This window comes from Macaca nemestrina, chromosome 6 (assembly GCF_043159975.1).
Source record: "Macaca nemestrina isolate mMacNem1 chromosome 6, mMacNem.hap1, whole genome shotgun sequence".
Lineage (NCBI taxonomy): Eukaryota > Metazoa > Chordata > Mammalia > Primates > Cercopithecidae > Macaca > Macaca nemestrina.
The window spans coordinates 7,338,071-7,357,193 of NC_092130.1; the positions used below are offsets into that span (position 1 = coordinate 7,338,071).

The 19,123-nt window shown below is 45.7% G+C and overlaps 1 protein-coding gene across 3 annotated transcripts in view; it reads right to left on the minus strand.

The window, feature by feature from the left end:
• LOC105480886 (CREB3 regulatory factor) overlaps nt 1–18,643 on the minus strand; it is an 84,340-nt gene extending 65,697 nt beyond the window's left edge. For 2 of the 3 annotated variants that reach the window (XM_071098084.1, XM_071098085.1), the window contains exon 1: nt 18,510–18,643. The gene's annotated coding sequence lies outside the window, so the exon portion shown is untranslated. The remainder of the gene's footprint in view (nt 1–18,509) is intronic. The other variant, XM_024792589.2, reaches the window with a different exon arrangement.
• Nucleotides 18,644–19,123: the final 480 nt, after the last annotated feature.

A 19,123-nucleotide genomic window follows, 5' to 3' on the forward strand; every position in this document is an offset into this window, starting at 1 on the left:
CAAGCAGCCCTCCCACTTCTGCCTCCTGAGTAGCTGGGAATATAGGCACATGCCACCACGCCTGGGTAATTTTCTTTTTTTTTTTTTTTTTTTTTTTTTGAGACGGAGTCTCACGCTGTTGCCCAGGCTGAAGTGCAGTGGCGCGATCTCGGCTCACTGCAAGCTCCGCCTCCCGGGTTCCCGCCATTCTCCTGCCTCAGCCTCCTGAGTAGCTGGGACTACAGGCGCCCGCCACCGCACCCGGCTAATTTTTTGTATTTTTAGTAGAGACGGGGTTTCACTGTGGTCTCGATCTCCTGACCTTGTGATCCGCCCGCCTCGGCCTCCCAAAGTGCTGGGATTACAGGCTTGAGCCACCGCGCCCGGCCAACGCCTGGGTAATTATTGCATTTTTTTGTAGAGAGGGTTTCACCATGTTGCCCAGGCTGGTCTTGAACTCCTGGGCTCAAGCAATCACCTGCCTTGGCCTCCCATAGTGCTGGGATTACAGGCATGACCCACCACGCTTAGCCTAAAATAATTATTAGTATAAGATAAAATTATTCTTTCTAACCTACCACACGTCATATTAACATTGTGCTCCAAAGTCATCAGCAACTCCCATACATTTCTTGGATAATGTCCAAACTACTCAGACCTTAGGCCAGACACAAGTGGTTCACACCTATAATCCCAGCACTTTGGGAGGCTAAGGCAGGAGGATCACATGAGCCCCGCTGGGCCATATAGCAAGACCTAGTCTCTTAAAAAAAACAAAAACAAGGCCGGGCACGGTGGCTCACACTGTAATCCCTGCACTTTGGGAGGCTGAGGTGGGTGGATCACCTGAGGTCAGGAGTTTGAGACCAGCCTGGCCAACATGATGAAACCCTGTCTCTACTAAAAAAAAAAAAAAATTCGCTGGGCATGGTGGTGCATGCCTGTAATCCCAGCTACTCAGAAGGCTGAGGCAGGAGAATCGTTTGAACTCGGGAGGCAGAGGTTGCAGTGATGTGAGATCGTGCCACTGCACTCCGGCCTGGGCAACAAGAGCGAAACTCCATCTCAAAAAAATATATATATACACACACACACATATATATACATATATATACACACACACACTCATACACAATGACACTATCTTTCCAACCCTGTCTTCCACTACTCTTCTTTAAAGTGTAATATTAGATTTCCCCTAATCCTCAAGACAGTTACAATCCTACTTCACTCCACTAAAAATTTCCAGTAGTGAGACTCTGACCTTCATACCTTAGCTCATATTTTTCCTCTTCTCTCCTATTCCCTTGCTTCCACTACCAGATTGTGACATCTCTGAGAATGACCATCACATCTCACATCTATTTCACTACAGTGCCAAAAGCAATGCCTTTCCAAGCAGTCATCCACACAAGAGTTGGCTGAAAATGAATGGGAAATCCCCTAAGACCACATGTCCTTCTGGATAAGGAGTCAAAAGTGCAGTGCTCTTCACAATGAGGACATTACAAAAAAGTCAGTCATTCAATATATATTTATTGAGCATCTTTTATGTGCTCCAGAGATCTTAGTTTGTTAAATTGAGTCTTGAACCACTGTAATATCATATAGTAAAAATATGAAAAATTGTACTACTGAATTTTTTTTAATTTCCAAGAAGAGTGATATTTAAATTTTAGTCCATTTTAAAGACCTGATAGAATTATCGTCTAGGGAAAAGAGGATAGAGGAAGAAGTAGAATTAAATTTAATTTAAATCAACTGAATTCAGGCACTGGACTGATACATGTTACGCTGTTCTCTCCCTCGTCATTATTGTATTTTAATGTTTTAAACTACACAGCAGGAAGATAAACTCACCATATTAAAACAAAATATTTTATGCAGGATATTAAATATTTAAGTTTTAAAGAATCACTTTGTGGCCAGGCGCGGTGGCTCACACCTGTAATCCCAGAACTTTGGGAGGCCTAGGCGGGCAGATCACGAGGTCAGGAGATCGAGACCATCATGGCTAACACGGCGAAACCTCATCTCTACTAAAAATACAAAAAATTAGCCGGGCGTGGTGGCAGGCGCCTGTAGTCCCAGCTACTTGGGAGGCTGAGGCAGGAGAATGGCGTGAACCTGGGAGGAGGAGCTTGCAGTGAACCAAGATCACGCCACTGCACTCCAGCCTGGGCGACAAAGTGAGACTGTCTCAAAAAAAAAAAAAAAAAAAAAAAAAGAATCACTTCGTTTTTCAAGCTGTTCTGCAGAAATCTACAAAATGTTAAAAAGAGAATAGTACAATTAATGGCAGCAGCATAAAAACAGGCAGTGATGCAAGCGAGAATACACTGGAGCACACAGCAGGATTCCAGTGACACCAGACATTCTTCACACACTCTAACAACTTTGATGCTGTTGTTAGCAAGGATTTGAGCTCTTCTTCAAAATTCATTGTAGGGGCAAGGCATGGTGGCTCACTGCCTATAATCCCAGCACTTTGGGAGGCCAAGGCAGACAGACCACTTGAGGTCAGGAGTTCAAGACCAGGCTAGCCAACATGGCGAAACCCTGTCTCTACTGAAAAGAAAAATTAGCTAGGCGTGGTGGCGCACACCTGTAGTCCCAGCTGCTCAGGAGGCTGAGGCATGAAAATCACTTGAACTCAGGAGGCGCAGGTTGCAGTAAGACGAGATCACGCCACTGCATTCCAGCCTAGACTACAGGATAGATTCTGTCTCAAAAAAAAAAAAAAAAATTGTTTCCTTCCTCTTTTCTCAGATTTGGCACCGTTTCAAAAGCAGCATGAAATATACTAGAGATAATTTTCAAATTCTCTTCAAATTCCTTCCTACTGTGAAATAGGTTTTACTACCAGCATAAACTATGTAAGAGCCAGTACAGAGGTTATATGAACATGGTTTTGCAGTTATCTCTTTTAACACTGAGAAAAGCTTGGTACCTCTTTGGCTCTAACATTCCTAAAAAGCTTACTTTATGAGGAACAAACTCTAGGTAAAAGGTTATGCATTGGGAATGAATATTTCGAATTTCATGGCCAGGCATGGTGGCTCACGCCTGTAATCCCTGCACTTTGGGAGGCCAAGGTGGGTGAATCACCTGAGGTCAGGAGTTCGAGACTAGCCTGGCCAACACGGTGAAACCCCATTTCTACTAACAATACAAAAATTAGCCAGATGTGGTGGCGCACACTTGTAATCCCAACTATTCAGGAGGCTGAGATGGGGGAATTGTTTGAACCTGGGAGGTGGAGATTAAGGCACTGCACTCCAGCCTGGGTGACAGAGTGAGACTCCGTCTCAAAAAAAAAAAAAAAAAAAAAAAAGAATTTCATTCCAGACTCTCATCTCCCTTACTTTACGTATAAATGCAAGAATTCCCCTTTACTTTGTGGGGATACTGTGATTAACAATAAAACAACATATAAAGTATCTAGCCCTAGCACAAAACAGACACTCAATAAATGGTGGCTATTTTTATTCTCAGATCTATTCCTTGGTATGTGATACTCCTGGGATGTTGCTATTAAGGTATAAAACCAAAGTTAACTGAGAATCCTTTTTTTTTTTTTTTTGAGATGGAGTCTCCCTTTGTCGCCCAGGCTGGAGTGCAGTGGCACGATCTCAGCTCAGTGCAACCTCCGCCTCCCAGGTTCAAGCAATTCTCCTGCCTCAGCCTCCCGAGTAGCTGGGACTACAGATACATGCTGCCACACCCAGCTAATTTTTTTTTTTTTTTTTAGTACTGATGGAGTTTCACTATGTTGCCCAGGCTGGTCTCAAACTCCTGAGCTCAGGCAATTTGCCTGCCCCGGCCTCCCAAAGTGCTGGGATTACAGGTGTGAGCCACCGTGCCCAGCCCTCTCAGAATCCTAAATTGTCTAAATTCCACATTCCACCAAGCTAGAACCAGGGTGAATATGGGATACTCAGGCAACAAAGGACACTTAACACCCCCCAGCCTTATGAGGGTGTATGTCAATTATGCAGGTTTAATCAGCAAAAGAATCTCTAAACTTACAAAGTAACTCATAAAGCTCCAAACTAGTCATCTCTATACACAATAAAGAAATGGCAGATAAAGAGGAAAAGGCCTCTTTAGAGAGATTATTGCTCTTTATTGTTCAAACAAATACATATAATTTATTACCTTTTCATAGTTCATTATACTGGCTTCACTAAATGGTTCTAGACAATTTGAGGAAATAGAGTGACATATAATTTATGTGTATATCTGTAATACCTTGCATAGTTTCTAATAAAGAGACACGCAGAGTTTAATCTATACCATATTTGTCTCAAAAGTGTTGAGATAAATCAAACAAGTGAGGCAGATTATTCCAACTGCTGAGAAAACATAGCACTGAATAGAATCAGCAGCCCTTAGAGAAGTACATAATCAGAACCTAGTTCCACTCCTCCATCAGGCAGTCAGTATTCTTAATATCCTTCCAATCAGAGGAAAGAATAAAATTTACAGTAACACGTTAGTTTTTAACCTGGGAATTTTGACAACCAGCAAGTTATTATGCTGAGCTATAAAACTAAGGTAAGGCCGGGCGCGGTGGCTCAAGCCTGTAATCCCAGCACTTTGGGAGGCCGAGGTGGGCGGATCACAAGGTCAGGAGATCGAGACCACAGTGAAACCCCGTCTCTACTAAAAATACAAAAAAATTAGCCGGGCGCGGTGGCGGGCGCCTGTAGTCCCAGCTACTCAGGAGGCTGAGGCAGGAGAATGGCGTGAACCCAGGAGGCGGAGCTTGCAGTGAGCCGAGATCGCGCCACTGCACTTCAGCCTGGGCAACAGCGTGAGACTCCGTCTCAAAAAAAAAAAAAAAAAAAAAAAAAAACTAAGGTAAAAAGGACCTAACAAGTGCACTCTACTGGGAGGATACACATTTTGAAAGAGAAGACAAAATCAACTGAAGATTTACAGCTGAGGTCTCAAACTGGACTGCAGCGAGAAAACAATGCCCACAAAGTTGTGTTCAGTTGCAAATCAGTTGCATTAGTGTTTTTTAAATTGTAACTGCCAGTATTTAAATTTCACATGAATTTTCATATAAAATATGATGTCTGATCTCAAATACTACTCTTTTGGGGGAAAAATTAGACGTTGGGTACATATTCCCAGAAAGATGATCACTTGAAGTAAAGAAAGAGATCTCCTTAAATTGGCCTGTGCTCTTTAGCTTGCTTGGATCTCCAGCCTGTCCCATTTTACAGATGATAAATCTAAGCTGAAAGATGCTCAAAACCACAGAACTAGCAAAATGCCTATTTGTGAACACTGGGGGTTCACTCTTGACAGCTCTGCAACTCAACTTCCAGATAAAATGTAATTAATGTTAAAAGAGAGGTATGGCCGGGCGCGGTGGCTCAAGCCTGTAATCCCAGCACTTTGGGAGGCCGAGACGGGCGGATCACGAGGTCAGGAGATCGAGACCATCCTGGCTAACACGGTGAAACCCCGTCTCTACTAAAAAAATACAAAAAACTAGCCGGGCGAGGTGGGGCGCCTGTAGTCCCAGCTACTTGGGAGGCTGAGGCAGGAGAATGGCGTAAACCTGGGAGGCGGAGCTTGCAGTGAGCTGAGATTCGGCCACTGCACTCCAGCCCGGGCGACAGAGCAAGACTCCGTCTCAAAAAAAAAAAAAAAAAAAAAAAAAGAGAGGTATCTAAAAGACTTGTACGTGAATACTTAAAGCCATTTTAGTTATAATAGCCTAAAATCTGGAAGCAAGGCAGATGTCTATCAACTGGTAAACAGATAAATTGTGGTATGTCCATACAATAACAAAGGCTCAGGCCCAGCACGGTGGCTCAGGGTAAGAAAGGTTGCTCACACCTGTAATCCCAGCACTTTGGGAGGCTGAGGCAGGAGGACTGCTTGCAACCAAAAGTTCCAGACCAGTCTGGGAAACATGACAAAACCCCATCTCCACAAAAAATCAAAAATTAGTCGGGCATCATGATGACACCTGTAGTCCCAGACACTCATGAGGCTGGAGGATCACTCTAGCCCAGGAGGTCAAGGATACAATGAGCCATTATCATGCCACTGCACTCAGCCTGGGCAACAGAATGAGACCCTGTCTCAAAAAGAAGAAAACAAACAAACAAAAAGACTCAACGAATACACAACACAATATGAATATCTCAAAATCACTGTTAACTAAAAGAAGTCAGACTCAAAAGACAACACATTATACCAAAAGATTTATATGAAATTCCAGAGAAGACAAAACAATACTGATACAAAGCAAATCAGTGACTGGAGCCAAGGGTGAGGGCAGGAGAACTGAATGAAAGGGGCATGAGGAACTTTCTATGGTGATAAAAATGATGGAGATATAACAGTGGTTAGATGACACCATGTATTCGTCAAAACTCAAAATTGGTTGAATTTTCTCTTACATAAATTATAACTCAATAAAGCTGAATTTTAAAAAGAGGTGTTTAGAAAATAATAGAAAACTACCGAGAAGACTACTACCTGGGAAAGTTTGGGAAAGCTTTAGGGAAAAGGTGAATTGGACTTTGTTATAGAACAATTTGTAGGTGCATAAGAAATAGAAAACAGGGCACACGGGCAGTCACATTCTACACTCTGGCCTTTGAAGAAGTAGCATCTTTGAATACAAGCGAAAATGTTTCATAAAAAGAAATTCATGGCCGGGCGCGGTGGCTCAAGCCTGTAATCCCAGCACTTTGGGAGGCCGAGACGGGCGGATCACGAGGTCAGGAGATCGAGACCATCCTGGCTAACACAATGAAACCCCGTCTCACTAAAAATACAAAAAAAATTAGCCGGGCGTGGTGGCGGCGCCTGTAGTCCCAGCTACTCCGGAGGCTGAGGCAGGAGAATGGCGGGAACCCGGGAGGCGGAGCTTGCAGTGAGCCGAGATCGCGCCACTGCACTCCAGCCTGGGCGACAGAGCGAGACTCCGCCTCAAAAAAAAAAAAAAAAAAGAAATTCATAAAAATGGATAATTAAGTCCTTGGACAGGTATCAAAAGGAGTTGATGTTACAAGATTTCCCAAGAGGGAGTCAATTTATATGCTATTTACATGCAAAATAAGCAGATAGTGTGGAAGAATTTATTTTGCTTTGCTTTTAAATAAAACATAATGAGAGGTGGCACACACCTGCAGCCTGAGCTACTCAGGAGGCTGAGATGTGATTGTTTGACACCAGGAGTTTCAGGCCAGCTTGGGCAACACAGCAAAACCCCACCTCAAAAAAATAAAAAATAAAGCAAATAAAACGTAAAGGTAGGAGCAAAGAGAAACCCAAAGGGGTCAGGTGCGGTTGCTCACACCTGTCAGCGCACATTTTGGGAGGCCAAGGGATGGCTTGAGCCCTGGAGTTTAAGACCAGCCTGGGCAATGTGGGGAGACCCTGTCTCTACAAAAAAAATTAGCTGGGCATGGTGGCACACACGTATAGTCTCAGCTACTCCTGAGGCTGAGGTGGGAGGATCACTTGAACCCAAGGTCAAGGGTGCAGTGAGCCATGACTATGCCACTGCACGATCCTGTCTTTAAAAAAAAAAAAAAGAAGAAGAAGGCCGGGCGCGGTGGCTCAAGCCTGTAATCCCAGCACTTTGGGAGGCCGAGGCGGGTGGACCACAAGGTCAGGAGATCGAGACCACAGTGAAACCCCGTCTCTACTAAAAATACAAAAAATTAGCCGGGCGCGGTGGCGGGCGCCTGTAGTCCCAGCTACTCAGGAGGCTGAGGCAGGAGAATGGCGGGAACCCGGGAGGCGGAGCTTGCAGTGAGCCGAGATCGCGCCACTGCACTTCAGCCTGGGCAACAGCGTGAGACTCCGTCTCAAAAAAAAAAAAAAAAAAAAAAAAAAAAAAAGAAGAAGAAGAAAGAAGGAAAGAAGGAAGGAAGGAAGGAAGGAGGAAAGAAAGAAAGAAGAGAAAAGAAATATAACCCAAAGGGAATAAAGAGAGAGAGGGAGGGAGGGTGGGAGGTGAAATAAAGGCAAGAGACAAATAGAGTCAGAACGAAAGGTACCTTAGTACCAACACATTAGAAAAGGTGGGACTAAAAGAAAAATGAAACACTACGGGAAAAGACGAATCAACCAAAGTCAGAGGTACAGAGAGCTACAGAGAAAAGAGACTGGAGACCTGACAGCATAAAACAGACTGAAGAGAATTAGAGGACAAAGTGAAAGCAAAAACAGCTATTTCCTCCTAAATCTTACAAATCAGTTTCCTCCTCTTCCATTCTCCCTCCCACCTCTGCCTTAGCTCAAACCATCTCATACCCAACCCCACACTACACATCTTTTATATTTCAACTGTACTAGAATGCTTCCTTCACTAATCTTCAAAACTAAGTTCAAACACCACTTTTTCTATGAATATTCAACTTTCCCCAGGCAGAGTCAGCAGTCCTTCTTCCATATCTCAGAACATTTTGTTCTGAAAAACCATCGTAACATTGGGTTGCAATGTGTATCTCCTCTCCTAGTCTATGGGCAACTCTAGTAGAGGATTCAAAGATAAAGATGAAAACCTTACTAAAAAGCAGTTCAAAAACTGTACAGCTGGGTACAGTGGCTCACACCTGTAACCCCAACACTTTGGGAAGCTGATGTAGGAGGGTCACTTGAGTTCAGGAGTTCAAGACCAGCCTGGGCAACACAGTAAAACTCTCTCTCTACAAAGAATTTTTTAAAGGCCGGGCGCGGTGGCTCAAGCCTGTAATCCCAGCACTTTGGGAGGCCGAGACGGGTGGATCACAAGGTCAGGAGATCGAGACCATCCTGGCTAACCCGGTGAAACCCCGTCTCTACTAAAAAATACAAAAAACTAGCCGGTGAGGTGGCGGGCGCCTATAATCCCAGCTACTCGGGAGGCTGAGGCAGGAGAATGGTGTAAACCCGGGAGGCGGAGCTTGCAGTGAGCTGAGATCCGGCCACTGCACTCTAGCCTGGGCGACAGAGCGAGACTCCGTCTCAAAAAAAAAAAAAAAAAAAAAAAAGAATTTTTTAAATTAGCCAGGTGGGCCAGACGCGGTGGCTCACACCTGTAATCCCAGCACTTTGGGAGGCCAAGGCGGGTGGATCACCTGGCGTGGAAAGTTCACGACCAGCCTGACCAACATGGAGAAACCTCAATTCTACTAAAAATACAAAATTAGTTGGGCATGGTGATGCATCCCAGCAATCCCAGCTACTCGGAAGGCTGAGGCAGGAGACTTGCTTGAACCTGGGAGGTGGAGGTTGCAGTGAACCAAGAGTGTGCCATTGCACTCCAGCCTGGGTGACAAAGCAAGACTCTGTCTCAAAAAAAAAAAAAAAAAAAATTAGCCAGGTGTGGTGATGCGCACCTGTAGTCCCAGATACTCAGGAGGCTCAGGAGACTGAGGCAGGATGATTGCTTGAGCCTGGAAAGTCAACGCTGCAGTGAGCCATGATCGTGCCCCTGCACTTCAGCCTGGGTGACAGAGCAAGAACCTGTCTCAAAAAACAACAACAACAAAAACTGCACGAGTCCACCTCATTTATACCACACCACTAGGATGCTAGAAGCCTTGCTGTTTTAAGGAATTCTACAGTGAATATTTTCAAAAGTACATCTACCCTACCCCTAATTCCTCCCCGCCATATCATCAAAGACCTTTTTAAATGTTTTATTTTTGTAATGCTTTAAATTTCTCAGTAAATGACTAACCTATAATAGAAAAAGCAGCAATTCCATCAGCAGCCAAAAAAGAAACTGCTTGTATAAAAGGAGCACCTCAAACCTTCAGGACAAAACATTACACTGAAGAAAACAAATGCACAAGAATCTAAAAAAAAAAATGGAAGGAAAAAAAAAAAAAAAAAAACACCAGCAAGCTTTACTATCACACTAGTCTTTAAGAAAAAAAATTTTAGGCCAATGCATTGGCTCACGCCTGTAATCCCAGTACTTTGGGAGGCCAAGGCGGGCAGATGGCTTGAGGTCAGGAGTTCGGGACCAGCCTGGCCAACATGGTGAAACCCTGACTCTACTAAAAATATAAAAATTAGCTGGGCATGGTGGCAGATGCCTGTAGTCCCAGTTACTTGGGAGGCTGAGGCAGGGGAATTGCTTGAACCCAGGATGCGAAGGTTGCAGTGAGCAGAGATCGCGCCACTGCACTCCAGCCTGGTTGACAGAGTGAGACTCTAGTCTCAAAAAAAAAAAATTTTAAAAAAACAAGAAAAAAATATTTTTTAATTAAGAAATTAAAAAATAAGAAAAAGAAATCAGCAGGCCAGGCACAGTGGCTCACGCCTGTAATCTCAGCACTTTGAGAGGTGAAGGCGGGTGGATCACCTGAGGTCAGGAGTTCAAGACCAGCCTGGCCAACATGGCGAAACCCCATTTCTACTAAAAATACAAAAAAATTAGCTGAGTGTGGTGACGTGCTCCTGTAATACCAGCTACTCAGGAGGCTGAGACAAGAAAATTGCTTGAACCCAGGGAAGAGGAGGTAGCAATGAGCTGAGATCGCGCCACTGCACTCCAGCCTGGGTGACAGAGTGAGACTCCGTCTCAAAAAAAAAAAAAGAGAGAAAAAGAAAACAGCGGCCGGGCGCGGTGGCTCAAGCCTGTAATCCCAGCACTTTGGGAGGCCGAGACGGGCGGATCACGAGGTCAGGAGATCGAGACCATCCTGGCTAACACGGTGAAACCCCGTCTCTACTAAAAAATACAAAAAACTAGCCGGGCGCGGTGGCGGGCGCCTGTAGTCCCAACTACTCGGGAGGCTGAGGCAGGAGAATGGCGTGAACCCGGGAGGCGGAGCTTGCAGTGAGCTGAGATCCGGCCACTGCACTCCAGCCTGGGCGGCAGAGCGAGACTCCGTCTCAAAAAAAAAAAAAAAAAAAAAGAAGAAGAAAAAGAAAACAGCAAATTTGTGAGGCTTTCATAGGAAATTCTCAAAATCAATAATACCCAAAAGATATAAAAGTGCTTTTGGTGTTGAAAGGACAGTGGAGGATGATTTAAGTTGCCAAGAGTAAGTAGGGAAAGCAGTAGTTTAGAAAGCTGTTTAGGAAGGAGAGTTACAACATAGAATTTGGAGGAAAGGTCATAAATTGGTAAAAATGCATATAAGGCTTGGCTAGTGATACCATTGCCACACCCTGCATCAAACTCGCTCCAAATCCTAGCCTACCCCACAAAGGTGAGTCAGCCTTATTAGCAAGAATGATTTTACAGTGCCCCCCTAAAAAAAAAAAAAAAGGATTCTACTATGCAGATGAAAAATTATCCCAAACCTACATGAAATAAGAGATTCCATCCATATTTGCCAAATAGGACAAATCCAAAGAACAAAGCACAACTTTTTTTTTTTTTAATACCTGCAAGGAATATTCAATAAGTCTAACTAATGGAGTTCATCTGAAAACAAATTAACAAAGGAATTAAAGAGATTTTTAAACATCGTCAAAATAGCTTCTCTAAAAACTTTCTTAAAAGAACGGATCAATTTTAGAATGAAGGCTTTTTGTTCGAACAGATGGTCATTAATTCCTCCCTTCTAACTAAGAAAAGCCCAACATCTGGTAAGTTGGGCTTTTTATTACTTACCAGATAAGCGGTTCTTAGCAATGCATGCATTCATTTAAACAGTTCAAGAGCACTAAAAGGTATCAGGCACAGTGTGAGGCAGTGAATATATAGAAATAAAACACAGACTCCGACCTCAAGGAGCTCACAGTTTAATAAGAAGACAAATAAGCCAAGAGAAAATCGAATCCAGATTTGAGAAGTGGTTTCAAGCAGCCCAAAATATTAGCATATTCAAAGTACAAGAGTTTAAGAATATAGTAACTAAAAATTTCCCAGTATCCCCTTGTGAGATGGAAAACATCATTAATCCCTACCACTACAAATTAATAAACTGAGATTATCTGTAGTCATCCAGCCAGAACCTAGGCTAGCTAGAACCAGAAACAAGATTGCAGGCCACATGTTTTTCAGTTCATAAAGGTCAATTTATTCTCTTTTCTAAACTTTTATGCTTCCACTTGAAATCCAGTTCAAGTCAACAAAAATGGTGAAATATTACATTAAAAACAAAGCAAAAGCTATCAAAAATATTAAGTATTTGCCAGTTATATTTTTAGATTATGGCATCTCTGCTTCACTAGGCACTTAGCACCACTTGACATTTTCCCCAAAAAAAGAGAGGAGGTAACCTGTACCTTTTGGGCCTGGAAAAATCATCCTTCTCTCTTTAATTCTTCAAGCATCTCAGGCAATAAGCACTCAATGTCTTCATAGCTTCTAAGTTAACTGTACATTTGAATATAAGAACTACATGTGTTGACTATTTACGTGACTATCATCTCTTGAAACAGCCAGTTTTGTTAAGGATTATATGCTAAATGTGCTTGGAAACCTCAAGACAACCATATCCTGAATATATCTTAAGGCCAAAGTTTTTTCAATCAGAATGCGTCTCTAAAATCAACAAGATTTGTACCAATATTTGCTTTAAACAGCTTTTCAAGAAAACATTTATATGTAAATGAAGTAAAAATACAAAATACAATGTTGCCATATGCTCTTGTACTAAAAATTCTTCAAGGCAGGAGATGTGTACAATCTACAAATGCTCAAATTTACCTAAAGTGTCTATTTGTATATTCTGAAATACCTTAACATCTAAGTACTTAAAGCTCAATGACTGGGCCGGGGGTGGTGGCTCACCCCTGTAATCCCAGCACTGTGGGAGGCCGAGGCAGGCAGATTTCGAAGTCAGGAGATTGAGACCAGCCGGACCAACACAGTGAAACTCCATCTCTACTAAAAATACGAAAATTAGCTGGGCGCAATGGCAGGCGCCTGTAATCCCAGCTACTTGGAAGGCTGAGGCAGGAGAATCACTTGAATCTGGGAGGCGGAGGTTGCAGTGAGCCGAGATCGTGCGACTGCACTCCAGCCTGGGGGACGGAACTAGACTCCGTCTCAAAAAACAAACAAAAAAACAAAAAAAAACCTCAGTGACTGATGTCTTACAACAGGGGTTGACAAAACTATAGCCGTGGAAGCACAAATAGAGGCACAGCCTGATCTTGTAAATAAAGTTTTATTGGAATACAGCCCAAAAATATGCAGAACATATTTTCTACAGCTGTTTTCATGCTACAGATTGCAAAGTTGAGTAGTTGTGGAAGAGACTACAAGGCTGAAAAAGCCTAAATATTAACTATTTGATCCTGTACAAAAAAAAAGTCTGTCAACTCTTGTCTTAAAATAATCAGAACCAATTATCTGACAAATTTATGTCTAGTCTAAGAGTTTATCTATCCCAAAATGAGCTACTGAATATGCTGAAAGTATCAGTGAATTGTTTCTCAAAAAAATCCAAGTTCGGCCGGGCGCGGTGGCTCACGCCTGTAATCCCAGCACTTTGGGAGGCCGAGGCGGGCGGATCACAAGGTCAGGAGATCGAGACCACGGTGAAACCCCATCTCTACTAAAAATACAAAAAAATTAGCCGGGCGCAGTTGTGGGCGCCTGTAGTCCCAGCTACTCGGGAGGCTGAGGCAGGAGAATGGTGTGAACCCGGGAGGCGGAGCTTGCAGTGAGCCGAGATCGCGCCACTGCACTCCAGCCTGGGCGACAGAGCCAGACTCCGTCTCAAAAAAAAAAAAAAAAAAAATCCAAGTTCAACCCTGCAAGGATTTATTTCAAAATCACAAAACTGAGGCCGGGGTAGGGGGGCCACAGTGGCTCATACCTGTAATCCCAGCACTTTGGGAGGCCACTGCAGGCAGATCATTTAAGATCAGGAGTTCAAGACCAGCCTGGCCAACTTGGTGAAACTCTGTCTCTACTGAAAATACAAAAATCAGCTGGGCATAGCGGGGTACACCTGTAATCCTAGCTATTCAGGAGGCTGAGGCAGAATAATCGCTTGAACCCAGGAAACGGAGGTTGCAGTGGGCCAGGATCATGCCACCACACTCCAGCCTGGGCGACGGAGTTAGACTCCGTCTCAAAAAAATATATATATGTATTTTTTAAATAAATATATAAATGCCGATCTTGACCGAAAATTAAGCTTTAAAAGCAAACAGTGATTTTAGCTCTTTATCTTTTAAAAACTGAGTTACATTAATAGAATCAATACACAAACGTACTGTACTCGTCACTTGTATTTAGTTAACCACCACCAGGAACCATGCTAGTTATTCCTTTACTTCTCACACTAGTATCCTAGAACCCACACACATCCACCCTGTAAACTAAGTAGAACATTGTCTATATAAAAGTTTGCTTTCACCTGCCATGACAGACAGAGAATGATGGTAAATCGAGCATCCAGACTCTCTTCTGGAAGTATTTAACCTCTTCTATGTTTATGAACATAAAAATCCCAAAGCTGATATACCAGTCATATGAAGGAATTATACCCAAATAAGTTCTATTGCATCTATTTGCCATTCTCAGAATAAGAGAGCATTATATAAGCAATGCTAATTGATTGACTTTATCAACCAATGCAACAATGAAAACTGCCTGGAATATTCTAGGTATCAATGAAAATTCTAGGTATCAATAAAATTTTTATTTTAATTTTCACTATACTTCTCTGTTAAACTAGGGCATTGTAAGGGCTAAGGTTTCAAAAGCAACACAATGCCACCTGATAAAATAAGAACTGACAGGCCAGGCGTGGTGGCTCACGCCTGTAATCTTTGCGAGGCCAAGGCGGGCAGATCACCTGAGGTCAGGAGTTCAAGACCAGCCTGGCCAACATGGTGAAACCCCGTCTCTACTAAAAATACAAAATTAGCCGGGTGTGGTGGCGGGCACCTGTAATCCCAGCTATTCGGGAGGCTAGGCAGAATTGCTCGAACCGGGGAGGCAGAGATTGCAGTAAGCCGAGATCTTCCCACTGCACTCCGGCCTGGGTGACAAGAGCAAAACTCGGAAAAAAAAAAAAAAGAAAAGAAAAATAAGAACTGGTAAATAAGCTAATGCCCTTATTGACCCCAAAAGTTATACTTAACAACTCAAGTTTATCAAATAATCAGGGATGTTTTCATGTATCATTAGTAACAGAACTGAGTCAGTCATGCCAAAGAACTACAAAAATTGATGAATCAGACCAGGCGCAGTAGCTCACGCCTGTAATCCCAGCACTTTGGAAGCCGAGGTGGGTGGATCACCTGAGGCCAGAAGTTCAAGACCAGCCTGACCAGCATGGTGAAACCCCGTCTCTATTAAAAATACAAAAAATTAGCTGGGCATGGTGGCACGCACCTGTAGTCCCAGCTACTGGGGAGGGTGAGGCAGGAGAATTGCTTGAACCCGGGAGGCGGAGATTGCAGTGAGCCGAGATCTTCCCGCTGCACTCCAGCCTGGGCGACAAGAGGGAAACTCCGTCTCCCAAAAAAAAAAAAAAAGAAAGAAAGAAAAAAAATAAGAACTTATAAATAAGCTAATACCCTTATTGACCCCAAAAGTTATACTTAAGAATTCAAGTTTATCAAATAATCAGGGATGTTTTCATGTATCATTATTAACAGAACCGAGTCAGTCATGCCAAAGAACTACAAAAACTGATGAATCAGGCCAGGCGCAGTAGCTCACACCTCTAATCCCAGCACTTTGGAAGCCGAGATGGGTGGATCACCTGAGGCCAGAAGTTCGAGACTAGCCTGACCAGCATGGTGAAACCCCGTCTCTATTAAAAATACAGGCCAGGCGCGGTGGCTCACGCCTGTAATCCCAGTACTTTGGGAGGCCGAGGCGGGCGGATCACAGGGTCAGGAGATGGAGACCATCCTGGCTAACACGGTGAAACCCCGTCTCTACTAAAAAATACAAAAAAAAATTAGCTGGGCGTGGCAGCGGGCGCCTGTAATTCTAGCTACTCAGGAGGCTGAGGCAGGAGAATGGCGTGAACCTGGAAGGCAGAGCTTGCAGTGAGCCGACATCGCGCCACTACACTCCAGCCTGGGCGACAGAGCGAGACTCTGTCACTAAAAAAAAAAAAAAAAAAAATACAAAAAATTAGCCGGGCATGGTGGCACGCACCTGTAGTCCCAGCTACTGGGGAGGCTGAGGCAGGAGAATTGCCTAAACCTGGCAGGCAGAGGTTGCAGTGAGCCGAGATCGTGCCACTGCACTCCAGACTGGGCGACAGAGGAAGACTCCATCTCAAAAAAAAAAAAAAAAGCCTGGGCGCGGTGGCTCACACCTGTAATCCCAGCACTTTGGGAGGCCGAAGCAGCTGGATCACGAGATTCGGAGATCAAGACCATCCTGGCTACCACGGTGAAACCGCGTCTCTACTAAAAATACAAAAAAATTAGCCGGGCGTGATGGCGGGCGCCTGTAGTCCCAGCTACTCCAGAGGCTGAGGCAGGAGAATGGTGTGAACCCGGGAGGCCGAGCTTGCAGTGAGCCAAGATGGCGCCACTGCACTCCAGCCTGGGCGAGAGCGAGACTCCGTCTCAAAAAAAAAAAAAAAAAAAAAATTGATGAATCATTTACCAATTATTCTTTTTCTCCAGCTAATAAAATAGAAGATAAAGCAAATTCTTAATACAGCTAACTCTTGATTAGCCCCTGCACGATCTATCCAAGGCATGTTCCTACGCCTAAGTACTTAACCAAAGATGCATCAATAGTTTGGTACCATTGACAATACCAGTGTAGCCACAGGTTGTAATCCGATGTAAACACAAGCCTAAATTAAGCATTTAACAAGGCCAAAAGGATGCCAAAATAATCATAATACATTAAAATAAGTTATTTTCAAATTATTCATACCATTTTCCCCTGCCTCTGGTGTATATCCTAGCTATTTTGGATTAAAAGATTAAAGATATTTAAAAGTACAATCAAGTGACAACTAGTTTACGACAGATCACAAGATTTACACAGAAGTCTTGTTTTCTGCTTTTTTTAAAAAAAAAAAGAAAGAAAGAAAAGAAATTCCAGGCCTTGATCCTATTTTTCACCTGCAGGGTATTCGCAAGAGAAAGTCCTAAAGAACCTTCGAAACTAAGTAACTTTCTCAGGGCTCAGTTTTCTCAAGAAGCTGATTAATGTGGGCTACCAACTTATGTTAGCAAGAGGGGCAAATTACTACTAAGACTAGGACAAGCACGGGGCCTAATCTTTAAAAGGCATCCTGATGGGGGGGGCGGGAAGAGAAACCCCGCCCAGCCCTCAACTTTCTCAGCTTTTCTAGTCCCGTTTTCTTTTATAAAATTGAGAAAAGCAAAACTTCCCCCTCACTCCCTGTCTCTTATCTGAGGCCTGGTACAGAAATTAAGACCGCTATTTATCCAAGTACCTCCTTAAGGTAGTCTTAAGGCTCAAGCCAGCTCAGAAACGGCAGAAAGATTTGCTTTCTTGGGTTAACAGGAGGGCGATTACAGGGTTTGGCGGCCAGGTCTGTCAGGAAGCATAGGGCCAAGAAAGAGGGAGAATCCAGAGACTGAGCTCCATCTAGTCCCAGGAACCACCCCCAGGGGAGGCTTGACTGCCCTCGGTACTTCCCTGCCTCCTCAGCTCGTGTGAGGAGAAAGGCGGGTCGGGGTCAGGCTCCCCTGAGCTACTTCCTGGTCCGATCGGACTCGCCTTCGGACACCCGAAACACCCCCGGCCCGGCTCCCTCGCCCTTTGCCCTGTCTCCTCCCCTCTCAGTGACCCACCACCACTGGTCCCCTCCCATCTAACATGGCCGCCCCGCCCGGCCCACCTCCGGCACAGCCTAACCAGTTGGTGGCCCCCGCGGCACCGCCTCCCCCACGCCCATTGGTGCAGAAGTCTCCATCGGCCCGGTCCATTGGACACCAGAGCCTGCCACTCAGCTCCGAGGGCTCCGCCCCTGAGCCGCTTCAAGCTGCTTTGAGAAGACATATAAACAAATCCCGGGAGGGAGGCCCCTCTCGCCCGTCGCCTCCGAGGCGGGGACAGAAGGGGGAGCGGCTACCCCCGAGACGCCCTGCTTGGACCCCCCCTACCCCCAGCCCGCGCCTCCTCATCTCCTGCCAGCCTGGATCCAACCTCCGCGGCCCCGGCCCTTCCTCACACGCCCCTCTCTCCCCTCCTCCCCCGCCAGTCTCGCCTCCCCTCCCCTCTCGGGCCCCTCCCACCCGCTCTCTTCTCTGACAGGCCGACTGCCGGCAGCAGCGGCCCCGGGCTCGGAGGCAGCGGGGAAGGGCCGGGCGGCCCGGCAGGACAGACGCCCGGCGCTGCCCACCCCCGGCCTAACCTACTGCCCGCCCGCGTGTCCCATCTACCGCCGCCCCGCGCTTTTATGTAACCGTCCCGGGCCGGGGGTGGGGGAGGGGAGCGGAGCCCCCGTGACCCGCAGGCGGTGGCCTAAGGCCCGCGCGCCCTCGCACTCGGCCGTGGTCCCGGCCCCCGCCCCGCGCCGGCCCGGCCCAGAGCCCCAGCGCTGCTGCCGCCTAGGCAAGCGGCCCTCTGCCCCCCGCTCCGCTCGTCCCCCAGCCCAGGCCCCTGGGGGCTCCGGGCAGCGGGTGGCGGCGCTCACCTGTGGGTGTAGGGGCGGCTCAGGGACTGGGTCCGGTTCCGCTGCAGGGGCCACGGCCCCTCTCCATGCTGCCTCGGGTTTGTTTTGTTTATGTCCTTCCTGACGGGTTCCCGGAAATCGCGTGACTCGCCCCCCTCACGTGGGCCGCGGCGAGGAGGAGGAGGGAGGCGGGGGCCCGCCGGCCTCGGGCCAATCGCGAGGCGTTCCACAGCCCGGCCAATCAGGGGCTGGGTCCGGCCGGGCACCCCTGTCACGTGTCGCCGGAGGGGCGGGTTGCCGGGAAAAACCAGGAAGAGAGGGCGGAGCGGGGGCTCGGCGCCGGCCTCTGCAGTGTGGGCGGGGACGTCTCCGATACCCGGCAGCACGCCCAGGTTGGGAGAGGATGTTCCTTTTACAAAGGCTTGAAATCCAGCGTTTTATCAGATCTCAGTACTGCGCTGTGAGATCTGAGGTGTCCGTTTGCCCATTTTGTAGTTTAAGTTCACTGAAACTTGAAGTAACTAACTTCATTAGTAGGGGGATTGTATCGATGACCTGGGTGATGGACCGCCTCCCCATCTGAACGTCTTAATTAAGTGAGAGACAAACCTTACCTTTTGTCGTTCGTTCATTCA